Source organism: Aegilops tauschii, chromosome 6 (genome assembly GCF_002575655.3).
Source record: "Aegilops tauschii subsp. strangulata cultivar AL8/78 chromosome 6, Aet v6.0, whole genome shotgun sequence".
NCBI lineage: Eukaryota > Viridiplantae > Streptophyta > Magnoliopsida > Poales > Poaceae > Aegilops > Aegilops tauschii.
In genome coordinates, this window is record NC_053040.3 from 207387158 (window position 1) to 207414602 (window position 27445).

The 27445-nt window shown below is 44.1% G+C and overlaps 1 long non-coding RNA gene across 2 annotated transcripts; it reads right to left on the bottom strand.

Moving 5' to 3' along the window:
* Nucleotides 1–21368: 21368 nt before the first annotated feature.
* LOC109778684 (uncharacterized) lies at nucleotides 21369–25613 on the bottom strand. Of its 2 annotated transcripts, none has more exons than XR_006665269.2 (5): nucleotides 25246–25613; nucleotides 24625–24847; nucleotides 23736–24269; nucleotides 23201–23330; nucleotides 21369–21615 (listed from the first exon to the last, which is right to left on the bottom strand). It is a non-coding gene; the product is annotated as an uncharacterized lncRNA (long non-coding RNA). The 2 variants fall into 2 exon arrangements; XR_012187609.1 differs by having other exon boundaries at nucleotides 23736–24292; nucleotides 25246–25609.
* Between the last annotated feature and the right edge of the window lie 1832 nt (nucleotides 25614–27445).

Below are 27445 nucleotides of genomic sequence, written 5' to 3' on the forward strand. Positions count from 1 at the left end.
ACGTGACCTACTGTGACAAACACGTATCATCACGGAAGTGTATTTTTTGTAGTGGTGGTACCGGGGATAATGCAATTGATGGTGCTTGTGGCCCCACGGAATGACCGTATAAAAGGAAATAGGCAGCAAGGGAGTTGGGTAGACCAAAGATACTGCCATTAGCCCTCTGCGGCCTTTTTTTTAAGTCGAGTCGTAAGGAAAGATCGATATGATTTGGTCCATTTGGTGTCCTTCCAGATGGAGAAGCAAGAACCCTTTCTGCTTTGACTGCCTGCCCTGCTGGCACAGATGTGGGAAAAGGTCTCAGTTGTGGAATCAAATATGAATGAAGTTAGAACAATCAGTGTAAGCTCTTTCTCTAGGGACACTATCAATAATGACAAGAACTCTTACCAACTAGCTTAACGCACCTTGTCTCCTTCTCCTTCGTACCTCTAGCGGATATGAATAATAGGAAGAAACATGTCCTCTAAAGGCAGGCATTAGACTAGTGTTTCGTGAGCCGGAGAGATCAATAAAGCATAGAACTTGCTCGTTTGCAAGAGGAGGCAGTGGTATGACTCCATTCGTTAAACGAGCATTTCATGCCACCTGTTCGGCGTCCACATCCTCTACCATTTTCTGATCGCAGTATCTATAGCAAAATCGTTATTTGCCTCACTCTATAGAAGGCCTCTCGTATGTAAGATCACCAACCAAGTTCCTTTCTTCTTTTGTTTGTGCCATCTTTACCAACTTCTACTTCTTGGCTGGCTTGATGCTTATAGGTCTTGCCTCTGCTGATACTGGTCAAGGGGACAAGAACTCCGTGGGAAGAGAGCAGATACCAATCCTAAACAACCCTTAGAATGGCCTCATCCAAACGGATGATTATCATTGATAAGACGGGCAGGTGGTATGTTGATACTGAGTCGCTTCCCCTGTAGTTGTTAGCTCGTTCTTGACAAATCCAATCGGGTCTTCATAATTTGGAGTAAAAGGATTCGAACCTTTGCATGTCGATACAGAAAACCAATGCCTTACCACTTGGCTATACTCCAAACAAACGGTAGGTTCCTAGAGAACCGTGGAAACTAGTTAGTTCAAATCAAACTCAAAAGAAATGCGCATTATCTACGCCTTTTTTTATTCACCAAGACCAGCTAAAGGCTGATACAAACGAATAGTGGGAGTTCTTTCTTATGAATATAAATGGACGAAATATCCCTAGTACCTTTGTTCTCTACAAAGATCATAAGATCAGATGGAGTTGGATTGATTTCTCGCATCTACTAGATCAGAGATAAGAGTCAGGGGAGCTCTCGTAAGTGAGCCTAAGTAAGTAGTGTGGTTCGAGCGGATCAGTCACTTCTGAGTTCTGCATTCCTCGCAGAGTTTGTTTTAGCCGGAACTGCGCTCTTGCCTTCTTCTTGTGCCCCTTGATTATTGATATGAACTCAAGTTAGATTAGAGAATACCGGTGCCTTTTGATCCACCTTAGGTTTTTAAAATGTGGATGTTCAGTTACAAAATGCAGTTGATGAGGGTGCTTTGTATGCCAGTGTGCAGGAAGGAGAGTTGGAAGATATACCTAGATCCCCCAATAAAGAAAAGAGCGAACAGGATACCTACTCTTGTGGTGGATGGCGGCACTAGAAGTTGATGCTTTTTATGGACGGACACAGAAATTCTATTTCCAATATAGCTGCAAATGCTACTGTAAGTCGAAGATGAATGCTGGCCAAAAGTAAGCAAAGCAGGAGCGTCGTCGTTTCCTTCAGTTGGTCAACCAACAGGTCTTCTCACTCTAGCATTTCTTCCTTGTTCGATCGCAAGGCAGGGAAATGGAGGATTTGTTTCTACTTTGTCCTTTACCGCATCGATGGATTCAATTTTAGTGGATAGAGCTCAACATGTTGCCATCGTCATTTCAATCAAAATTCACTTGGTTGGTAGACGCATGTTCCGACCTCCATAGTGGCACTTTGACCTTTTCTCAACAACATCTACTTCTAATCTGCTTGAACGACCCTCTTGTCATTTGACCCAGAATTGAACGAGATGACACCCATCAATATCTTCCAACACAGGATCTCCCTTACAGGGTCGTCCTTCTCTCTTTCTTCCAAAGAACATCGGGGGTATGTTCTCTGAATGAGTCAGCACCAGCCCCATTACCAATATGGGTATCTCGGACATGAGAACTTGTAGAACTTGTCTCCTGAATTGCATCCCCCCCTAGGCTGACCAGCTAAGTAGGAACTACTTAGCAAAACAGGTCTATAGGGCGCTAGGGAAGGGGTACAGAATGGTACTTAAATCTATCTATAGACATAGGACCCCCCCAGCCACTGGAATCCATTGGTTTCTGTCTAAATTCGTCATTTGAACTGAAACTAACCACGAAGGGAAAAGAAAAGAAGGATTCTAGTTCGCCACTACTTGGACTCAACTTGGACTTTCGGAGGATAAAACCATTTCCATTAATATATGACTCAGGCATAGCCAAGAGATCATCATTCTAATAACAAGGATGTAGTTTATATATCTCGAATTAGGTTCCATAAGATGCCAAAATAGTCGAAGTACCATCACGTCTACCTAAAGCAAATGGTTTCTATAGATTGAGAAATGGTTTCTACAGAATGAGATATAGTAGAATGTACCTTTAATACTTCATGTGCATTCTTCGCTTATAAATTTAGCCAAGATCCAAACATCTCAATCTCTTCATATGTTTTCCTGTTGAACTCTTATTTTCGCTCAACATATGCAAGTTCGTCAGGGTTTGGTAACTAGTTTTCTTGAAAGGGTTTTCTCCCTTCATATTTTCCCTTCTTTCATGATTGGAATGAAAGTAGGATTGTTTATCCAATCCACACTATTTATTTAGGGAAAGTAAGATCAATAGTTGCCCTATTGTCTGTGCTATGTTCTGTTAAGAATTTCTGTATTGGAAACATAGGCATCCTGCTATTCCTTGCTCTAGTCTCAGTTCAGACATAAACCTATTGCCCGGGTCCTTTGATACTTGATTTCCTGGGTCAACGGTACTCTTGATCTCACCTTGGATTTATGATTGGAATACATATTGGATAAACAAGAGGAACTTGGAAGAGAGCGTTGGCCAAAGCATAACGATAGTGCATTCAATCGATTCCACTCTAGTTTTTCAGATCTTTTCCCTCAATAAATAGTTTATATGTGAATGAAAGTGCCAACTTATTGTTCTTGGTATGCTGATTTCCATGGATTTCTTCTTGGCATATCCCCCCTGGTTTGATGACCTGGCTAAAACACCTATTCCTTTTTTCTGGAATTGTTGTCGAAAGCCTTTTTGCAGCATCCATAGCAATACATGTTAGCACTCAATTTCTTTGATTTTCATTTGATGAAGTGAAGACACTTATCTATATACCATTTATAGAGTGGTAGAGTAACCTTGCAATGTGGCATTGATACATCTCCATCCTATCTACTTTTCCAAACACTTTTGCCCTTGTTTTGGACTCTAACTTGCATGATTTAAATGGGACTAACCCGGACTGACGCAGTTTTCAGCAGAATTGCCATGGTGTTATTTTTGTGCAGAAATAAAAGTTCTCGGAATGACCTGAAACTTCACGGAGAATATTTTTGGAATATATAAAAAATACTGGCGATAGAATCAACACCAGGGGGCCCACACCCTGTCCACGAGGGTGGGGGCGCGCCCCCTGCCTCGTGGGCCCCCTGGAGCTCCACCGACCTCAACTCCAACTCTATATATTCACGTTCGGGGAGAAAAAATTCGGAGAGAAGGATTCATCGCGTTTTACGATATGGAGCCGCCGTCAAGCCCTAATCTCTCTCGGGAGGGCTGATCTGGAGTCCGTTCGGGGCTCCGGAGAGGGGAATCCGTCGCCGTCGTCATAATCAACGACTTTGCTATGCTTAATACATGTCACTAGGGCCTGAGTGCCATGATTTCAGATCTGAACCTATTATGTTTTCATGAATATATGTGAGTTCCTGATCCTATCTTGCAAGTCTATAGTCACCTATTATGTGTTATGATCCGTTAACCCCGAAGTGACAATAATTGAGATACTTATCGGTGATGACCGTAGTTTGAGGAGTTCATGTATTCACTAAGTGTTAATGCTTTGGTCCGGTACTCTATTAAAAGGAGGCCTTAATATCCCTTAGTTTCCAATAGGACCCCGCTGCCACTGGAGGGTAGGACAAAAGATGTCATGCAAGTTCTTTTCCATAAGCACGTATGACTATATTCGGAATACATGCCTACATTGATGAACTGGAGCTAGTTCTGTGTCACCCTATGTTATAACTATTGCATGAGGAATCGCATCTGGCATAATTCTCCATCACTAATCTAATTCCTACGAGCTTTTCACATATTGATCTTTGCTTAGTTACTTTACCGTTGCCACTGTTACAATTACTACAAAACTGCTACTGTTACTTTTGCCACTATTACCGTTACTTCCATACCACTTTGCTACTAAATACTTTGCTGCAGATACTAAGTTATCCAGGTGTGGTTGAATTGACAACTCAACTGCTAATCCTTGAGAATATTCTTTGGCTCCCCTTGTGTTGAATCAATAAATTTGGGTTGAATACTCTACCCTCGAAAATTGTTGCGATCCCCTATACTTGTGGGTTATCAGGCATGAATTGGATGACTTACTAGTGTTCTGCAGTTTAGTACTAACATGCCTGTGTGGTCAACTAACTACCTTGGGAAGCAACAAATATGCCGCAATCACGCTGCATATGTGAAAAAGTTCTAAAAACTTTGCATAAGCAGCTTAATTAAGTAGAAAAACCTAATCGATCGCCTACTACTTATACTTCTTACTTTCACTTTGATTTATACTTTGACTTTCGATACCTCTCCCCTAGTGTACTCGAGAGCTTGAAGGGGAAGACAGACTAGAAGACTTCCACATCATAACTTCCTTCCTTGGCTGACTGCCTGGCCTTCAAGAAACTAGAAAAACTGTAATAACTCATTTCACTATGATAACTATCTTTTGAACAGGACTACTACTTAAAGGCTAAAAATACCTACCACGACTAGCTCACTTGCTTGAAGGACTAATGAAAACACGTCAAACTAGCTAAAAGGATGTAAGCTCACAGCAAAACTCATACAAAAACGGATGCTGACTCCAATATAGATATTGAGGATTTTCTACAAGCCGCCGCCTCACCCTACTCGCTTACTTCCCACATGCTTGCTTAACTCACTATCTTTTGGGGTAATACACTGTATACATAGGAAAGAGATAAATGAAAGAAAAAGAAGATATAAATGAATTGATAGAGTCAAATGATGTCACTAGCTTCAATGAAAGGACTAACGAGAACTTTGAAAGTTCTTCCTATCATCATTAGTCAGCTTTCCTTCAAGCGGGTGCCGCAGGGAAAGGAAGAGTATTTCATCATGGCCATTTATTAGTACTTATTGGATAAGTTAGGACAGTTTCTCTAAGGCTAGCTGTTGAGTTAGTCGGTTCAAAGGTTGTCGTAAAATATGGGTGTAGGAACCTGGACTCTAATTACCGGTTATGAAAGCGAGGACTCTTTTTCTCTCTCCCCATTAACGAAAAACTATTTTAAGATCATCTCTTCCTTCAGCAAGTTCGTTATCTACAAGTAAGTTAGTGAATTCTTGTTGCCAAGCTAGTTATCTTATACAAGACTTTTCTATAAGGCCTGCAAGCAGGTTCAGGTGGAAGCAGGAAAGTAACACCACCTGGTTTTAGACCAGGTGTAACTCTTTCTCTTTTGCCATTTATGCCAACCTGTTCCCTAAGTAGGATAGGTTCATTGTGTTATTACAGGTAGTATTGCTCTCAAAGATATGAAGCAAAGGTAAGGAGCAAGCTTATTTACTAAGATCCTAGCGAGTGGAATACTTTGAACGAGCAGGGGAGCGCGCGGAGTACTTTACGCAAGTAGTGGTTTACCAGGAACTCATATAAGAGCTAGTCATATAGTCCTTGAAGCATTATTCCTTTTATTGGTAGGTCTGTTAGCAAGGAGTTTGAAGCTTTAGTACTTTCATCTTTCCTGTTTTAGCTAGGAATGAAGTTGGTTCAGAGGTGTCAAGTAGAGAGGTTAGATCTTCTCTTCCTTCTCATACTGCGAGTAATATCTCTACTACACTTTCCACTTTATGTTGATCAGTTTGAGCATGATCAGCTCGTTCAGGAGCAGCCGCCCATGGAACTCTTGTTTTGAGGATGCAATGAAGATTGTCTTTTTCCATTCTCAATAAATGAGGAAGGAGGGGTGAGGTCCTCCCTTGCGACTGAGGCCAGCCTTTCTTTTATAATACATCCTACCCGATTTTGGTTGACGATTGCGTTCTATTCCAATTATTCACTTGTTTTTCTTGTCACTGTGGCGAGACCAGATGAGAGAGAGAGAACTATTTTCCATTTCCAGACAGACCCCGAGCCGAGGTTGGAGCAGTTCTTTATTTTCTTGTTGGTTCCTTCTTTATTATTTATTGAAAGTTTTTCTTTTCCATTCAGTTCATTAGCTTTAGGAAAAATAGAATCTGCGAAAATGCTTGCTTCTAAAAGGCTTAAATGCTCTGATCAAGGCAATGAACATTTTGCACTTGGAAACTAATAAGAAAGGAATTCAAATCATAGTTCAATACAGACATTTTCTCTTTTAAGAAGGGTGAAACCTTCCTTCCAATACTTGTGCGCTCTACCCATCTCTATTGAACAAACCCACTACACATCGAGTGGGAGGGTATGTGTGTAGGCCTTTTCAAGGACATTCAAAACAACATGTCGATGAATTGCTATAGAAAGTGGGGCTAGATCGAGAGTTCTGACCTTTTTGTGGGTTGGGTGATCTTCAAACTCTTGTTTCTCTAGCGAAAGAACGCCCTTCTCAGCGATGATACCCTATAAGCGAGTATAGTATGTTTGACTTCAATTGAGACAGAAATGTCACTGGTCAGCTCCTTAGCATGACAATTAACACCACTTTCTTATTACCTAAGAGATTAGATAAGGGAAGAAGGCAGGCCAAAGCTTATAAACTCGGAGATCGTACTTCTAATGCTTTGTCTGAGTCAGTCCTACGACCCCTTCCGGCTGACACACGAATCCTAGCCTATCTGAGTCGCAGAATGAAGCGCTCTTCATAAGGCACCACCCAAGTCTCCTTTGATACTTTGGAGTCAGGATTTTTTCCAAGGAATGCGGATTTTTTACGTTCTGCAGCACGAACAGGGTGTACAGAAGATCGATGTGCCATCTTTCTAACCACCTTCATTTGTTGTATGATCAATAGGGAAGGGATCCTTTGATAAAGGGACCCCCAACCAAGAAATCTACTATCTCAGAGCGACAGTCAAGCTCGTATCACGGAACTAGAACATTTCTTTGATTGATAGGTTACATAGGAAGCAGGCAAGCAAACCAAGTTATAGGTTTGGAAGTTAGAACTCGGAAAGGTTGTTCTGTGACTACCTTTGAAGTCTTTGGGTAGGACATCAGGCTAAGGTCTTATGATGAGCCACGCGTAGCGCATATGAGGTTTACTGCAGCCCTAAAGCTCTGTCCCCTATGCTACCACTAGATCTCCTATGTCGGAACATGATCAGAGAAAGCTATCAGTGTAGTCTTTGAACAAACCCGGGGTTGCTCTCGCATAAAGATTGTACTAAAGAAAGCTAGAAATCTCAATTCCAAGCTTTAAACCTCTGTTCCATGGGTCGGTGAACGAATGGTCTTTGGGAAATAGAGAACATGAACTCGATCGAACAAAGGTGGCACCGGAATGAATAGCCCACTTGTTTCGGGCAAGAATGAATTGGACTGATCGACTTGAGTTACCGAGCGACCTCCACTCTTGGACTCGAGCTTTCGCTTCTGCTTTTCTGTTATTTTGATTTATTAGCTTTTTAGGGAAAGAAGAGGGTCTGAAATACAACTATGTCTATGATTGCCGCGAATGAACCTTCGGTGCTTCCCTAGAACAAGGAGACACACACTAAATAACTCGTATCAGGCTACGGGAATAGTGAACGGGAAGAAGGGCTAGTGAGGCTTTCGTTGGTCAAACAATATGCCCTCCTCACTTGAGGAGAGTGAAGGTCATGACTTATTGAAGCAAAACGTCAATTGGCCAAGAGAAGGGGAACTCCTTTCGTCGGTAACTATTGAATTGCCTATCTAACAGTGCAGCAAAGCGGAACATTGAACGGGCTCGTGTCATCGGTGTTCCAATTTCCATCCTTTCTATTTCGACAAAGTAAACATTTAGGTATCGGTAATAGGATTCCCACTATGATTTGCAGAAAAAGATAGATTCTATAATAATCCATAAATAATATATACAATCGGGCTCGAAATCAAGTGCTCATTGTGAGAAGAAGATCTACAGACATGTACCCATTTCTCCCTGCAAAATAAGTTTGAACCCGAGTGAGTATGGACAATACGCTCATCTTTCTTCTCAATCTACACCTAGTTCTGCGAGAGACCTATCCTCGTTTCGAAATAAAGGTCCGTAGTGTAGGGACAGAGGCTGATGATTCTAAAGGTGATTTCTAACTACAAGATGACTTTTTTGAAAATGGAATCCAAATGTCAACAAAAAGATGAATGGAAAGTCTTGTTGATATGAATTGATCTTCAACCCAATGAAAATGCTTCGATTTCGATCTTTACTTCTTTCTTGGATGGCTAAAGTTTGTGTTCGCATTTCATCAAAGGAAAAGTGGGTTGTACCCACATGAAGTAAAGAGTTGCTCGGGAAAAAGAAATATCTTCTATTTGACTTATCTAGCCATGTCTTGTCTTGCACATACTCAGCTCGATGAATGGTTCATTTTCGATTGGCATGGTCCTTTGGTGTTAGAGATCTTGTTTGCTGGCTGGGCCCTTCCATGAGTTTAGATCTCTATGTATGAATCTCTTCTGAAATCCCATACTTTTTATCATTTTAGAACAATCAGCATACTGTGTGACTTCTGCTGACAGTTCTTGCATTTCATTTATTGCTTTCACTACAAAAAAAAGACACATCCATGAAATTTTGGGCCGAAGAATTTTTTTCTGTCATGCTTATGACACTTCTATGACGATAATTGTGACAAAACCCGGTATCATCATAGATGTGGTGGGCTCCTACTTCTAAGACAAAAAATCATGACAAAATTGGGTTTCCGTCCTGGGCGGCCCAGAGACGTACCTGCATGACATTCTTTGGGCCATCCATGACGGAAAAAATCAGGATAGAAGTGATGCCGAGGAAAATATCGGGGAGTTCCCAGTTACAGTGGGTGGTCGGGGCCGAGCGATGCACGGAGGTTTGCGCGTTTCTCTTGTGCAGGTACGTGCGTGTGTGCGAGGTGTTGCGCTCTAATTGAACCCATGCAAGGCGTTGGGCTCTAACTGAACCCGAGCGATTGCACTAGCGACGTTACTGAACCCCGATCGATCCCTTGTTGTTAACTAAACCTGAGTGATTCCTTCACTACTGCTGCTAACTGAAGCCGGTCGAAGCTGCCTCTTGATGAACAGTTCCCGGTGGGGGTTGGATGAACAGTTCCCGGTGGGGGTTGGATGAACAGTTCCCGATGGGGGTTGGATGAACAGGATCCCGTGATAGTAGAGGCCGTTGCCGCTGGATGAACAGGACCCTGATCAAGGAGGTGGGGGTGGATGAACAGTAGCCCATGGAGAGACCCCGTGGAGGGCTAGTTGAACAGGACCCCGTGGAGGGCTGGTTGAATAGGACCCCGCGGAGGGCTAGTTAAATTGGAGTCGGTGGAGGCTGGATAAGCAAGACGCCGTGGAGGGCTGGATGAACAGTAGCCAGTGGAGGCTAGATGAATAGGACCCCGTGGATGAACAGTAGCTGGTGGAGGCTGGAGGAAGTCGACGGTGGATCAACAGTAGCAGGTGGAGGCTGGAGGTAGTCGATGGTGGATGAACAGTAGCCCATGGAGTCCCGTTTTGCGGTACGCCACACCCCTCCCGATGAATAGGACAGTTTCGACCGTAGGCGCTCCAACACAAGTCCGTTTCCTCTGTTTTGCGGCACGTCACACCCCTCCCGATCAACAGGACCCCGTTTCGACCGTATGCGGTCGAACACAAGTCTATTTCCTCCGTTTTGCGGTACGCCAGACCATCCCTGATGAATAGGACCCTGTTTCGACCATACGCGGTCGAATAGAAGGCCCGTTTCGACCGTAGGCAGTCGAATAGAAGGCCGGTTTCCTCCGTTCTACAGTACGCCAGACCTTGTTTCAGCTGTTCTGTCCTAGCCGGTTGGCTCCCGATGAACAGGAGGTATTCCGTTGCCTCCTGATGAACACGACGCAGTTTCTCCATTCCGACCTAGCCGGTTGGCTTCCGATGAACAGGATTAGTCGTTGTACGTGTTAGAGACCCCGCCCATATGTACGTATGTAGCCGTATTTACTATCTTGCAGCATGGTCGTACGTATGTGTACACGATATAGACGGGGGCGTGACATGCTACGTTGACGCCTCTACTTCAACACGTTCCGCGCCTTACTCGGCCATGGTACGTCGCTGTAGAGACATCGATCGACCGCTATGTACATACACGGTTGCGGCCGGACAGATAACGCTACCTTCGCTTCAACCTGGTGGGTCCCAGCTGTCAGGGGGTAAGAACGCAGTTCCTTCCATGCGAAGTTAAAGCCGGTGGGTCCCAGCTGTCAGGGGGACATTTTTTTTACGAAATACAGAGGCCCTTCCTGTAGGTCCAAGGTGTTAGGTGGAGGAATCATTATTTTGCGCGTAATAAGGAGGCACTTTCTTGCGTGCAGCCATGGACCCAGCAGTTAGCCTCTCCACTTAGAGTCCTCTTCTGATGGCTGTCGTTCGTTGACCATGTTGATGACGCCATATCGCCCGAGAGCACCAAGGTGGTGGACGACGGTGCGACCTAGGAAGGGAACGACCTAAAGCCGGGGAATAAGTAGCAGTGGATGCCCACGTGGAGGGGAGCACGAGGGTTGACTGCTTCGGCTGCGGTTTGAGGCTGTCGTCTCCGGAAAACAACAGGGGTGTGGGTGAGTAGAGGGAAGACCTGGCCAATAGTAGTATGGTCAGGCGGTGAGGCCTGCGCGACAGCACAGCTGGCCACGGGAGGCTGGAGCAGGGGGTATGGCGGGCGCAGGTTTGGGTGGCTGGAGCAACAAGACCTGAGGTCGAAGAGGTAGCTCTATGGGGACCCCGACTCATAAGTCGTGATCACCGAATGCACGTGTACAGTGATCCCAGAGATCAATGCTCACTGAACACACAGAAGCTGAATAGTAAGAGTCTTACATCCATACATACCGTATTACACAAGTAGGACCACTATGGCCAAGTCTTGAGTATATCATCGCAGCGGAAATCTTCATTGACATCTTGGACCCATGCCATCTTCCTTAACCCTACAGGCATTCTGACTGGGAAGCATCCTAGCTCGCATGTTCGTCACCGAAGTATTCTTCATCATATCATGTTCTTTCATGCCTGGCCAATAAAATAACCAGTGGCAAGGCAATGAGTACTTTGAATGTACTCGCAAGCAACCCGTGATTGGAACAAGGCACAATAATGCAACGATATAGCACTAAGTAGGTAGTTTGCAGAAAACCAGTTTTGAGTGGAATGACATGATCTATCAACCTATAAAGTCTGCATCATGGGAGTACAGATGTCCGTATGCACAAGTTACAGATATTAACATAAGTAGAGTTGGACACCAATCCAACTTGATCATCGTGTCAAGTCATCTGACTTGACCCAAATAGTTTCATCAACACACACGCACGCGGTTTGTAAAACTCTAGACGTGGTTTAAGCAGCACCGCCCAAATGTCCTTGGCCATGGACACGGCTATTCGAATAGTTTTACACTCTGCAGAGGTTGCACACTTTACCCACAAGATCCGGGGAACTTCCGTGTCATCCACGACCAGCGGTACCTCAAGTACCTGGGGTAAGCACCCGATCACTATCTTTCCCTAGACGACACTAACATAGAGTCCACTCGATTGGTATTAACCCCCGTTCCCAACATTTCACATCTTAAAATTTTGGAGACTCGCTCCCATATTCATCACATACCACAAGCATGGGGTACCAACGGTGTGTCCGGTGCCCTGTAAAAATAGTCATGGCCGCCCTACCTGGCACGACACCGTCCCGAGAGAGCGCAACAACGACTCTCCCGTCACTAGTAATGCGGGATCCAAGCTGGTATCGGCCTAGGTAATCAATAATGCCCTTTCCCATATAAGGGTAGAGTGGTTGCGCATGTAAGGTTGGGACAGTCGACAAATCTTAAATCTAATCCGTTTTCGAAAACACTCCCACACAACTTGCTCCGGCACACCACTTCTTTATCAAGTGGTAACCTAGCTCACCATCTTCCTCGGGCATTACTGGCACCCGACGGGGTTTTTGAAAAGTCTTTGAAAACAACTTGGTTTCCTTCACCATGCATATACCCATCCCATTTGCGTAGCAGCTACTTAGCATCCTAACTACACCCACTCGCATAACCCTCATAGATAGGTAGGGTCATGCATCATGCAAGTGTCAACGAGAAAAGTAACGGAGGCAAACCACCTCAAGTGGTCACCACATTATGATGACTTCGATGCAAGCAATAAAAGTGCCATATGACATGCATAAAAAGGGTTTCTTAGACATGGTCAAAGGGATGCTTGCCTGTTTCAACAAGGTCTTTGAGGTCTTCGAATATCTCTGGCCCAGCTCCAAGTATTCCGTCTACTTCGTCAACTAACGTCGGAAACAAACACAATAAGCAACACAACAAGGCAAACATAAAACTGCTCTAAAAACGTGAGTTGGATTTTTTCTAGGATACCTTTGGTCATATGAGGAATGACCAAAGTGGTTTCATTGGAAGTGGATCAATGGATTCCTTTGAACATTTCAATATGATGGAATCAAGAGAGTAGTGGACTTGCAAGAAGTGTACAAAAGAATTATTTTGAAAAAAATGAGCAAAGGCACCCATCTAACAAGGAATGATTTTAGAAGAATCTACGAGTTGGTTTCACTGGATTGCGAGTTCAAATGATTTTCCTATGAATTTGCAAAGATGGCAGTATATGGAGAAATGGACCAATATTTCATGTTGCATAGAAAGTATTGGGAAAAATGTTCAAAAACTAAGTTTTGAACTTATAAGTACCTATGAATTTGAATCATGGCATTTGGAGGAAAAATGGGCTCTCTGTGATTTTCTAAAGTCTATCACAGAAATGGGAAATGAGATTTCATAGATATTTTGTGAAGGAAATGTTTCTGAACAAATGTGCAAATTGCACCATGTGATACATCATGAATTTATGAACTACTAGAAATTTGAATGATCAAATTCGGAGGTCTAATGAATTGATTATGGATTTTAGAAGCTTAGATAAAAAGAAAAAGGAAATGTTTAGGCTTATACCTAAAACATGCATCGGGCGAAGGATAGCCACTGGGCCGGCCTAGTGGCTCAGCTACGCAGGCACTCGGGCGACGTCGAAGGCGTAATCCCAGCTGGACGTTTCTTTCGCGGGGAAGCGGTAGACACAGAAGCCGTCTTCACTTTAACCCCGCGGGCCCGGGCGCTGACTCGCTGACGTGCAGGGCCCGCCCGTAGGCCACCGCGGTCGTCTTCAACCTCGAGCGGCTGGCGCGGCTGACGACTCCGGCGATGATTGCCGGCGACCACGACCACCTCCCACGGCGCTCGACCCACCGGCGTACTCAGGGAGCCAAGACGCACCCATCCGCGGGTGGCACGGTCGCCGAGGAGTACGGGTTCGAGCAGGGCATTGGTCGCGGCGGACGGGGCCGACGGTGATGGTGGCATCGGCGCTACGCGGTACCGGAGCAGAGGAAGAAGAGGGGGAAGGTTCCTCTGTGGCCTGGGGGTTTTCCTGATGGAGAAAGGAGGGGGAGGAGCCCTGGTTCATGGAAATTTTGGAGGAGGCTGGCGGCTCAGCTCCGGCCATAGAGGTGCAAGGAGGGCGCGGGGAAAGAAGTGAACCGTTCGGGGTGATGCACAGGAGGGAGAGAGAGTGAACGAGGCCAGAGAGGGCTCGGGGGTGGCCATTTATGGCGGGGCGATGGTGCACCGTGGACGAGTGCGCCGGCGAGGTCGTTGCCATTGCTAGGGGTCACGGGGGCTCGTGTGTGCGTGTCCGGGGTGTTTGTAGAGATGGTCTACGGCCAGGGGAAGGGAGAGAAGGAGCGGGGAAGTGCCAGGGCGTCGCGCACATGAGATCGTCCATTGGAGCTCTCGGGCGGCTGGCGCGCGTGCGGAGGGGGGCAGCAGGAGGGACAAGGAGGAGGGTGACAGGGGTGTAGCATGCTGCGGACGCCGAGGCGCGTCGGCAGGTGTGCGGGGGAGGGCCGAGGTCGTCGAAGGCATCGGGCAGAGGGCAGCTACAGTGCAAGGGCGCACTGTAGCGCGCTCCAGAGCATGCATATGGCCGGCATGGCCATTTTAAAAGGTCAAGGGCATGTCCACTTGTGTCGTGGAGCTTCCTTGGATGCTCTAGAGTGGTCAGGAGCTAGGTGGGCGCTACATATAGAAATGAGAGAGAGAGAGGAGGAGTTGCCATGGATAAACAGAGAGAGAAAGAGATGGGTTTTACCCCCAAATAATTGAGCTATTGAAGGAGGAGAGTTACTGGAGGTACGAGGTGACCTAGGGTAGCTGTGGTAAAAAGATAGGGTCATGGAGATTAGTGTAAGTGGTCAAAAATGCAATTTTGGTAAGGTGGCAGAAGGTGTTTGATGCTTGTTTGAGTCACTTGCATTTATCTCCTGCTTGTGACACTTGATGGGGGTGATGATCATGATCATTTGGCAATGTGGTAGAAATTTGAGCTCATTTGGATAAAGTTGCCAATGCAACTTTTGTAAACCCTAGAAATCAACAGAAATGGACTTGCTTAGATCTAGCTAAGCTAATCTCTTCTCCTTGATGCACCACTTGGTGTGGTGTCATCATTTGAGTATTTTAGCATGTCCACAAGGTTTTGGATCAAATGGAGAAAGTTTGCAATGTAGAGTTGTTCAAACTTGGATCTGGTCAGAGATGGTTTTGGGGCACTTTTGTGTACCAAAACTACTTGTATAGGAATGAAACTTGGCAAGATCCTAAGATTAGGCATATGTGACTTGATAGAATTTTCCTGGATATATTTGAAAATATTTCTTATAGAAACATTTCAAATACTTGAAATTAGCAGAAATGGTTTTGGAGGGTTTTGTCCAATATTTTGAACATGACCAAGTGTTGAAACTCATATATATGGACAATATATGTCCAATGAGTTTCCCTAAATTTTATATAATATTTTTGAACCATTAAAATAATTTTAACCTATTAAAGACCATTTCTGGCCTAAAGAAAAAGCCTTTAAATAAATAGCAAAATAACTTTTAAAATTATATTTTTGTGGTTTTTGGTAGTCCTATATCTAATAGGAGTCAAATATAATTTTTTAAAGATTTTTCACACCCCAAATCAAGTACTTGCAGTGCAAATCTCAATTCAGGGGTTTTTGGAAAACTAATTTTTGAAAATACTATTTGGCCAAATTATTTTTGTAAGAAATTATTTTTATGTCCTATACACATGGCATGATCATTGGGCAAGGTTTTGGATCAAGGAGAAGGGGTATAAGAGTTGGAGGATTTATTTGATTTTTAGAGCACTTGCAACCAACACACAAAAATCAAATCAAGCAAAGTCCAAAGCACTCAAAAGTTTTTTTTGTCAAACCAAAATTTACCATGATTTATTAGCTTAAGTGTTGTGGCATGAAAATCAGGGTGTGACAGACCTACCCCCCTTACATGAATCTCGTCCCCGAGATTCCCAAACTAAGCGTATAAAGGAACGAAAACTTCAATATGGGGTAGTCTTCACTTCTTCATGTTGCTTCTGCTTCCGAGTAGTGCTCCTTTGATCCTTGAGGTACTAGATGGCGCGGCTTCATGTATAACGTTCTTCTTGACCCAGGTTGCAATTGGGGTCTCTTGCATAGGTCATAATGAGCTGGAGGTCGATGGCTTGGTGATCGATGTCCTTGTAGGGATCGGGTTGGTTAGGAAGTTGGAAGCACTTCCGAAGTCGTGACTCGTGGAAAGTGTTGTGCACAGTGGGTGGCTCAGGTGGTAATTCTAGCTGGTAGCCGTCTGTTCTTCGTCTTGAAGTGATCTTGGAGAAGGCCGATAAATCTTGGTGTGGGCTTCTCTTTGACATGGGAATGCTTGGTTCCTCCGAGAGAAGTGGCTTGCAGGTACACCTGGTCTTCAACGCGGAGGTTTACTTCTTGATGATGGTGGTTGGTGTAGTTCTTCCTTCTTGACATCGCGGCCTTCAATTGTTCTATCTAGCTGAACGGCTCTTCTTCTATTTTTGGGTAGACAAGTATGTCGCCAAAGAAAGATGACAGCTAACTTGTCTAAGTATTCCAGGAGGACTTGTTCATGGGGTACATAAAGTAGGATGGGGTATTGGTGGTGGTCTTGGTTGAGTTTTGGCCAAGGTCTTCTCGACCTAGAGTCAAGCCCGTGGTCATGATCCGACCACGTTGTGGCTTGCTAAGGCTTAAGGGTTTCAAGGATTCTAGTATGCGTGTGAACGTTTATCATTTTATCCTTGAGCACAATTCCTGAGATGCCAATTGTTCAACCTAGTCTTCCAAACAACCACATCATACTACCGAAAGAATTATCTCGTATAGGAAAACTCCAATCATCACTCATGCTATTCCTATCCTCATGACTCTCGAGAGGAGGTCTAACAAAATCATATATGTCTACAATCCCCAAACTCATATGTATGTCTACCCCTAAAAATCCATGGGTAGAACATGCAAGCTGCTAAGCTTGAACGTGACAATCCAAGTGCTCGGCCTATTCTTCCAAGGTCTAAGATAAAGCATCTCTATCCTAAGGAAACACGTCGTAAGCCACTCCAAGATCTTGTTTCCTTCCTATGATTCAACTCCAACAACCCATTAACTACACCAATCACTACATGATCTAGTAGTTCTACAAATCCAATCTCTATGGTGTTCCACAAGATCTTCTAATACCCTATAATTATTAAATCCTTGAAAAGGTCTAGCCTTACTATAGTCAGTCCACCAATTTCCATTACCACGGTCGAGTAAACTCCAAAGTCAGGCGTATATAGATCCCTAAATCAACTCCGACAATTAATCCAATCTCCTAGTTTATCGTCCACCGAGAAACATGGTATCATGATCGAGATCATCAGTCTAAATCCAATTTACTCCGAACCATGTAGACATACTCAGCATCTATATTCAACTAGAACCACCTACTTAAATCCAAATCTCATGTCCAACGAGAATTTCTTCACTTTTCCCCAAGTCATTATCGTAATATCATCTATCTCCTTTCAATATCCCCTGGCTAGGTCAATTCCTTATACTCCCAAGAATTTCATCTTGCGATTATAATTGTCCTACAAAAATCCAATTTACTCAGGGGTAATGAAAGTTATGCTACTCCATTAACACGATCCCACAAAGTTCATCTTCCAATATGAAAGCCTCATATTCCACCAAAGAGCCTCAGATAATTCCTCATGATCACTGGTATAAACTCACCGAGTCATTAGTCCTTTATCCCTATATCCTCAAACCGGTCTTCCCTATGGCATCGTCAGTTTGGTGCTGTCTTAGAATGATAATGTGTTTGTTCACTATGTCCACTAGTTCCATAATGAACCCAGTGATGTGCAAGGTTACGGAGGCTTAACTGGTTCTCTTGCAATTTAGTGGGCTAAGCACATGGTTAAGGACTTGAGCTGGGGTATCTCGTGAAGTCTCGAAGGGTCTAGGAATGGGTTTCTAGTCTGGAGGGTTAAACATAACTCTACGGAGTTGCATTTGGTCTACGAGGCCGTAGCAAAAGTCTTTAGTGCCAGTTGGTCGCCGAGGTGGAATCCTTGGTGCAACTTGTCTTGCTGATCCTCAGTTGATGAGAGAGATGAGGGGGAGAAGTGGCATAGAGGAAGGGAATGCCTAAAGGGGGTTCTATAGTGCAAGTGCAAACAAAAGGTGCCGAAAGAGCCAAACACAAGCATTAAGATAAGGAAGGTGATATAGTCGAGCACTTGTTGCCTAGGGAAAAAGTGCGACTTATATCAAAACACAAACAATAAAAACAAGCAACACACAATCATGGTTCTATTCGAACCATCATACGGACTCGACTGCGCATAGGGGGTACATGACTCATCCTACCCTAGGGGTTCTTGGACTCAGTAGTCGTGCCTTGTGCCTCGTGCAGTCTTCTGAGTTTTCCTCAGGTGTTGCTACGTCTCTTATTTTGACGAAATGATCTGGGTTGAGCCTGAAGAATCTTCAACAACTTCTCGCATGTTGAAGTGATGGGGTGAAGGTGGCTCCTCGTAGCTGGCGTTGACTTGGTCTCCTCTTGTCTTCTTATTCATGACGATCCTTTTTGCATTCTAAGGCATCGGTGGTTCCATGTGGCAATCCTTTATGCAATGACATTAACAAGGCATAGTAGAGGTCCAATCTGTCGGACACATTGTTGACAATATCGTCACCGAGAGCGGGAGATGAAGAGAACCGTCTTCCTGCTCACTATAGTGAGGCGGAACAAATGGCTAGGTTCTCATCCACCGGTGGTTGCCGATGCAACAACGGTAAGGACATGGTTGCTCTATTAGTGATGTATATCATGATCTTGCATATCTTATACCCTATTCATCGCAAGACAAGGTTGCATCATCTTGGGCAACGTCAAAGGTGTCACCATCCTCTGGGTCTTCATGTCCTCTTTCCTTGAGGTGGTTTGTTCTGTTGGCGTTGTCTCATCGTGGTGTCGCCAAACTTGTGTTCCAAAGATGTGGGTGAGTGTCCGGCAAGGCGTCTTCCTCCTAGATTATCCACGAGGATTAGGAGGGATCCAGTGGTCAGGGGCATAAGGGTACTAGCGACCGTTTGCATAAGTTTTGAAGGGAAGACATCGATACGGAAAATATACCTTACTTTTTCAGAAAAACTCAGAGGGGAAGAGAAGTATAGATAATTTTGAAAACTAGTAATAGTTTTGGAAATAGTTTTACCCTAACTAACGACCATGCTATATAAGGCTTCCTACAGTCAGGATGGCTCTGATACCAGCTCTGTGGGGACCCCGACTCATAAGTCGTGATCACCGAATGCACGTGTACAATGATCCCAGAGATCAATGCTCACTGAACACAAAGAAGCTACATAGCAAGAGTCTTACATCCATACATATTGTATTACACAAGTAGGACCACTATGGTCAAGTCTTGAGTATATCATCGCAGCGGAAATCTTCGTTGACATCTTGGACCCATGCCATCTGCCTAAACCCTATTGGCATTCTGACTGGGAAGCGTCCTAGCTCGCATGTTCGTCACCGAAGTATTCTTCATCATATCCTGTTCTTTCATGCCTGGCCAATAAAATAACCAGTGGCAAGCCAATGAGTACTTTGAATGTACTCGCAAGCAACCCATGATTGGAACAAGGCACAATAATGCAATGATATAGCACTAAGTAGGTAGTTTGCAGAAAGCCAGTTTTGAGTGCAATGACATGATCTATCAACCTATAAAGTATGCATCATGGGAGTACAGATGTCCGTATGGACAAGTTACAGATACCAACATAAGCAGAGTTGGACACCAATCCAACTTGATCATCGTGTCAAGTCATCTGACTTGACCCAAATAGTTTCATCCACACACACGCACGCGGTTTGTAAAACTCTGGACGTAGTTTAAGCAGCACCGCCGAACTGTCCTTGACCGTGGACATGGCTATTCGAATAGTTTTACACTCTGCAAAGGTTGCACACTTTACCCACAAGATCCGGGGAACTTCCGTGTCATCCACGACCCGCGGTACCTCAAGTACCCGGGGTAAGCACCCGATTACTATCTTTCCCTAGACGACAGTAACATAGAGTCCACTCGATTGGTAGTAACCCCCATGCCCAACATTTCACATCTTAAAATTTTGGAGCCTCACTCCCATATTCATCACATACCACAAGCACGGGGTACCAACGGTGTGTCCGGTGCCCTGTAAAAACAGTCATGGCCGCCCTACCTGGCACGACCCTGTCCCGAGAGAGCGCAACAACGACTCTCCCGTCACTAGTAATGCGGGCTCCAAGCTAGTATCGGCCTAGGTAATCAATAATGCCCTTTCCCATATAAGGGTAGAGTGGTTGCGCATGTAAGGTTGGGACAGTCGACAAATCTTAAATCTAATCCGTTTTCGAAAACACTCCCACACAACTTGCTCCGGTACACCACTTCTTTATCAAGTGGTAACCTAGCTCACCATCTTCCTCGGGCATTAGTGGCACCCGACGGGGTTTTTGAGAATTCTTTGAAAACAACTTGGTTTCCTTCACCATGCATATACCCATCCCATTTCCGTAGCAGCTACTTAGCATCCTAACTACACCCACTCACATAACCCTCACTAGTACAAATGCCCGTGCGTTGCAACGGGTGAAAAAATTAAAAATATGCAAGCATACCTTTACACAACACTTCTTGTACCCAATTTTGGCAAACATCAGAAATAAAGTTACACTGACTGTCGCATTTTGGGCCATGTAATTTGGACGTGAATAAGCCATCATAATCATTTGTCTGGACCTACTTCAGCTCGGCACTTTCATCTAATGAAAGAGTTGTGGTGCATGAAATACATCCTAGATGAACATGATTTTTTCTATTTATTTTGAAAAGGCGTTTTTCTGTAAATTTGGAGAATATTTTTTGATATTTTTTTGAAGAATAGAATCATTTTTTGGAGACGTACATTATCTGGTTGGGAAATTGCACGATGTTTTTGTGTTCTTATATTTGATTTGCAGATTTACTGATTTTTTAAATATGAATTACGCATGATGCTACGCACGAGTAAAAGCAGCAGGCTACTGTCGTAATTGTCCTGACATTGGAGAGTCAAGATTCTAGATCAAAATTACATCGTCATATTTTTGCCTAGCCGAAGGTAGATCAAGTATACTCGCTGCTACCACACACCAACATAGAGCAGCAGTGCATCACTTCAGTTAGAGAGGCGAGATGAGCAGTGCAGCACTTCAGCTAAACAGGTGAGATGAAGTGTTCTAAGTGCAGAATTGACATATTATTTTATACAATTTACATGAGTGATAGATCTAGCACCAGCATAGGTGGATCTATAATCATTCTTGTAAAATATGTCTTGACTTGTATCAAATATATAAACTTACTATGCAATGTGGACAGGAAAACCAAAATGAACCAACTTTGGTAAATTCAACCAGCACATTTAAGACCACTCTCCTCCACAGCTTATTGTTAAAGAGTACATATCTAGATTTTATGAAAGCTAAAAACTCATGTCATTTACAACCAACAATATCTAATTGGCCCTACTAGGTTACATCTAATGAATTATGAGGCGCGCTTTCCTTAGCTTCATATCTGAAACTACCATCATGAGCTGCCATCCAATAGAGAAGCTCCATTTTCAGAATAGCACAAGTCCTGTTGAGAGAAAATGGAAGTTAGCACCAAGTACATCAATCTTGAAAAAAGAATAAAGTTTTCAGAGTAGCTTACAAAATCAATTTGCACAATTATATGGAGATTTTACATATTAGTTTTATACTTGAGCCTATGCCAAGAGACCAATTGCGTTAAATACTTTCTCAAATCAATTTTAATTGCTAGTTTAATCATCTGTAAACCCTGGCTGTAAATCACTGTAAAACAAACATAGCTCAATCATAATTCGCACAAAGAAAAAAAGAACCTGCAGCAAAGTAGGTCTAGGCGATGGCTAATGGTCTTTCGGAAAAAAGTCTGTGGAGGCAACATTTTGTGTAACAACAACAAAAATTGAAGTTAAAACTCCAACAATTACCTTGTTCATACAATATTCCAGATTTTGCAAAGATGCAATCAGCATGGAGTTCAATGGAACATGGAGCAGTTATAACAATACAGTAAATAGTGGAGTGACAGATAATCTTGAAAAGCCAACTATAGGATGCATAAGCTACTGGATGGGCCCATAGTGGAGTGATCTGGATGTTTCTTCCAAGATTATTTTGTCGGCAAGAGCAGATCAAGGCTTTAATTACTTGCTAGCAGCTAGCTGCACAAACTAAAGATTTAGGCATACAGATCAAAGAAGCGCTTGTTTACCCAATTGCCAAGAGCAGATCAAGGCTGCAAGTAATTGCTAGCATTAAGTTAAGCTGGGGCTTGGCTTGCTACAGCTACCTGCACCAACTACTGATTCAGAACGAAGAGATGCTTGCTTCAGCCTATGCCAACACACAAATTTTCCAATCAAAGCATTGCTTACTTGCTTGCATCAATTTAAACTGCTACTTGTTGTAGCTACATTTACAAACGAAATAAGATGGAAAAATAATATAAAGTTTCATCCTATAATTATAAGTGAACTCTGGTTGTAAATCAAAGATAGCTACTGTAGGACATGATCCACGCTTTCAACAATTCAAGTACGCTCTAGCAATTTTCTAGCTAAAGAGTTGAATCCCCACCTTTGTGAAAAAAACATTTCTTATAGAACCCATTCTATTACATAAAAAGTAACAATCTCAGCTCTGGTTCCAACTCTAAATCATTTTAATTACAAAGTTGAATACGACGATGACTTATTCCTACTCCCGAAGTTTCTCCAAAATCACGTCCTAAATGTTCTGAACTGGAAGACCAAGAACTCAAATCGAACAAAAAGAGACACATATTCCTCAAAAGAGAAATTAGGTGCTTCACATTAATCCATATGGAAAAAGAGCAATAATTTAACAACCATATGAAGGCACAACCCATAACTTGCTCAGGCTACTATATAGTGTGCATTGTTCTGGAGGCCATGATCCACCCACAACAGAATCCCCGACCTTTCTTGCCCCAAAACCAGACAGAATATTATGCACAAAGTTATCCAAATTGCTACTAAAAGCTACCAGCCAATAGCAAGAAGAACATAAAAAAGTAAGTAATGATGGTCGATGGTAGATAGGAACAATGCAACATTCCTGCATTACTATTACAGCCCCTCAAAGTATAAGTGTTCAATGAAGAGTATAATCACCTGCAGCACAACTATACATACAGATGTGACCAATCTTCATGCCCGCTGCGTGGAACTTCTTTAATTGGAGTCGGAGCTGCTCCCACAAATCTTCACAACGGTCTTCAAAATTTTCACATGTTATGGTACCCTTGTAAAAAAATAGCATGCAAGTAAACATGTAGAACCTGCACATTTTTTTCTGGTCATGATTTAAGATTACATTTTCACTATATAATGAGAAGGGAGAGTTGAAAGTATGAGATGGGCAAGAAGATCATGCATAACATAGCAAAGCATGCTTGTGGCAAATATAAAAAATGAAAAGCTAAGAAGCCTGCATGAATTAGTCTTGCAAGCTCCACACAATCATGAATACGCAAAGAAGATATCATAATATGGGTCACAAAACTCAAGATAGAATGTGAGCATGGGCACAAAATCACCTCACAAGAAGAATTTCTGTAACTCATGATTGCTATCATATTTTTATCATAGTCATGATGCTTTGTGAAGCAACCAAGCTAGGTGCATGAGTAATAGAGAGAATCAGTACCTCAGAGAATATTAGTACTTCAGAGCCATGTGCCTTTAACATGGGAAGGCATTTATCTAACAGAACCATCTTTTCCTGTAGAAAGGGAAGTAATTTTCCTCATCTCAAAGAAAAGAACCATTTTTTCCTGAAGAAAGCATCAAGCCTTGAGGAGGCGCTCCAAGGACGATGCCCTTGAGCTGCTTCAGGACTGCAAGGAGACCGCTAATACTGCAGTCCGCACCAGGGTAGGGGAGGCATGATGCCGATGGAATCGTTGGGACGCACGACAGACACAAAAATTTACAAGTCACGTAGTTTTATATATTTTTACTCACTACTGGAGTTAGTGAATGATGAAAATGTACTCAAAGACTAAAACTGAATTCTATACACCAAATATAATTTTCAGGATATTCTGGTTTATTTAAATTGTGTGCCGCAATCATGTCTGTCCTCATTGCCTCCTCTACATCTGCCAATGTCCTCGAATCCTTGGCATCCATGGGGATCCAGTATGTCCTCCTCATCGCGTCCGGCCATCATGTCCAAGACCTGTTACATGTGCCATAGAGCTCCTGAAATTTCAAAATCAATAAAAAAACTGAACATATATGTGGATTCAACGAAAGATGTCTTCGCTTGTGCTCTACGAATAAGTGATCGAGGTCTTGGCTGTTTTGTACAAAGAACACAAAGTCCTGGTAAATGATTTACAATAATGTAGCATGACGTTCAGCTTGTTTGGGCAAGTTATGTTCAGTTTGTTCAGTTTGATCTTACCAAAAGGATCAACGTAATTCAAGACATGGGAACTCAACCAAGAATACATTGGTGCCTATCAATACCTTCCAATTGGATTTCGCCTTAAATCAATGCAGGGGTGGCAGGGGAGCTCATGTGTGTGTACCTGTGCGTGGTTGTGATAATCGGTTCGGACGAAGTAGTGTCCTCGCCGGCGTTGCGGATGAGGGCCTGGGTGGAGGAGCTGTGTTCCGTGGATAGCACACGCTCAGCCGTCAGGACAGCGCCCAGCCGGACCATCTTGGGATGACACAGGGAGCCAGGGAGCGGCTGCACGACCGAAAAAATTGGGAGGCCAGCAACACATTGGAAATCCATCAAGAGTTGGCCTGCAGTGTTGGAGCATATAGTCAATGTTCTCAAGATTTTGCAGATTCAACTTCTGAACCAAAATCATACAAAAGATGAATCATTTTACACATTATGAACATTCAGAAGCAGATAACAAACGTATCATGCATCTATTCACTGCTTCTAAAATTGTATCTAACCATTAGTTGAGTAAGTCACCAGAGAAGTTCTTATGTATATTGAACATGTACTCAAGCACTCATGAAAAATCTTCTATACAAAATTAATCAGGCGAGAGCATGCCCATGCCACTGAATTCTCACGCGACCCTGGAGGTTGCTGTTAGCCACGGGCTGAACTTGTGAAGGGCATATCTAGCAATTAGCAACGACATGGCATACTTTTTTGCGGGGAGGAGAGGAATCTGGACAAAAACCTGATCCGACGACCGGAGCCGCCGTCGGACCAGCAGCAGGTAGCCGCGCAGTCCCTATTCTCCCTTCTCTTCTCTACATCTCACCTCGTCTCCCTCCCTTGTATCTTCTTCCCAGACGACCGAGTCGCCACAGCCATGGAGCACCGCCGCCGCCGGCCTCCAGTACGAACCGTCGGGATGGATCCCGACCTCCGCCACTTCCCCACCGTTCCCCACCTCCTGGAACTCTGCCGCTGCCGTCCTGCTACCGATCGGATCGGGGAACCGGAGCGCCGCCGCGGCCGGCCTACACTACGAACCGCCGGGATGGATCCCGACCTCCGCCACTTCCCCGCCGTTCCCCGCCTCCCGGATCTCTACCGCCGCCGCACCAGCCCAGAAACCGCTTTTTATTCACTCACCGGGGACCGCATGTTGAATCGTTAAAACCACAGGGTTTTATTTATAAATTTCTGAACGAAACGTTTTTCTCACTTAAGAAAGGATGGCGGGTTGAATTCTTAAAACTAGAGGGACTCTTCTGCAAAAACAACGATGACGTACAACCAGACGCGATCGCTGGTTTATTAGTAGGTAGAGATAGAAAGGTAGGGTCGTGCATCATGCAAGTGTCAACGAGAAAAGTAACGGAGGAAAACCACCTCAAGTGGTCACCACATTATCATGACTTCGATGCAAGCATTAAAAGTGCCATATGACAAGCATAAAAAGGGTTTCTTAGACATGGTCAAAGGGATGCTTGCCTGTTTTAACAAGGTCTTCGAGGTCTTCAAATATCTTTGTCCCAGCTCCAAGTATTCCGTCTACTTCGTCAACTAACGTCGGAAACAAACACAATAAGCAACACAACAAGGCAAACATAAAAGTGCTCTAAAAATGTGAGTTGGATTTTTTTCTAGGATACCTTTGGTCATATGAGGAATGACCAAAGTGGTTTCATTGGAAGTGGATCAATGGATTCCTTTGAACATTTCAATATGATGTAATCAAGAGAGTAGTGGACTTGCAAGAAGTGTACAGAAGAATTATTTTGAAAAAATGAGCAAAGGCACCCATCTAACAAGGAATGATTTTAGAAGCATCTAGGAGTTGGTTTCACTGGATTTGGAGTTCAAATGAATTTGCAAATATGGCAGTATATGGAGAAATGGACCAATATTTCATGTTGCATAGAAAGTATTGGGAAAAATGTTCAAAAACTAAGTTTTGAAGTTATAAATATCTTTGAATTTGAATCATGGCATTTGGAGGAAAAATGGGCTCTCTGTGATTTTCTAAAGTCTATCACAGAAATGGAAAATGAGATTTCATAGATATTTTGTGAAGGAAATGTTTCTAAAAAATGTGCAAATTGCACCATGTGATACATCATGAATTTATGAACTACTAGAAATTTGAATGATCAAATTCGGAGGTCTAATGAATTGATTATGGATTTTAGAAGCTTAGATAAAAAGAAAAAGGAAATGTTTAGGCTTATACCTAAACACGCATCAGGCGAAGGATAGCCACTGGGCCCGCCCAGTGGCTCAGCTGCGCGGGCACTCGGGCGACGTCGAAGGCGTAATCCCAGCTGGGCGTTTCCTTCGCGGGGAAGCGGTAGACACAGAAGCCGTCTTCACTTAAACCCCACGGGCCCGGGCGCTGACTCGCTGACGTGCAGGGCCCGCCCGCCAGCCGTCGCGGTTGTCTTCAAGTTCGAGCGGCTGGCGCGGCCGACGACTCCGGCGATGATTGCCGGCGACCCCGACCACCTCCCACGGCGCTCGGCCCACCGGCGTACTCAGGGAGCCAAGACGCACCCATCCGCGGGTGGCACGGTCGCCGAGGAGTACGGGGTCGAGCAGGGCGTTGGTCGCGGCGGACAAGGCCGACGGTAATGGTGGCATCGGCGCTACGCGGTACCGGAGCAGAGGAAGAAGAGGGGGAGGGTTCCTCTGTGGCCTAGGGGTTTTCCTGATGGAGAAAGGAGGGGGAGGAGCCCTGGTTCATGGAAATTTTGGAGAAGGCCGGCGGCTCGGCTCTGGCCATAGAGGTGCAAGGAGGGCGCGGGGAAAGGAGTGAACCGGTCGGGGTGATGCACAGGAGGGAGAGAGTGTGAACGGAGGCCAGAGAGGGCTTGGGGGTGGCCTTTTATGGCGGGCCGATGGTGCATCGTGGACGAGTGCGACGGCGAGGTCATTGCTGTTGCTAGGGGTCA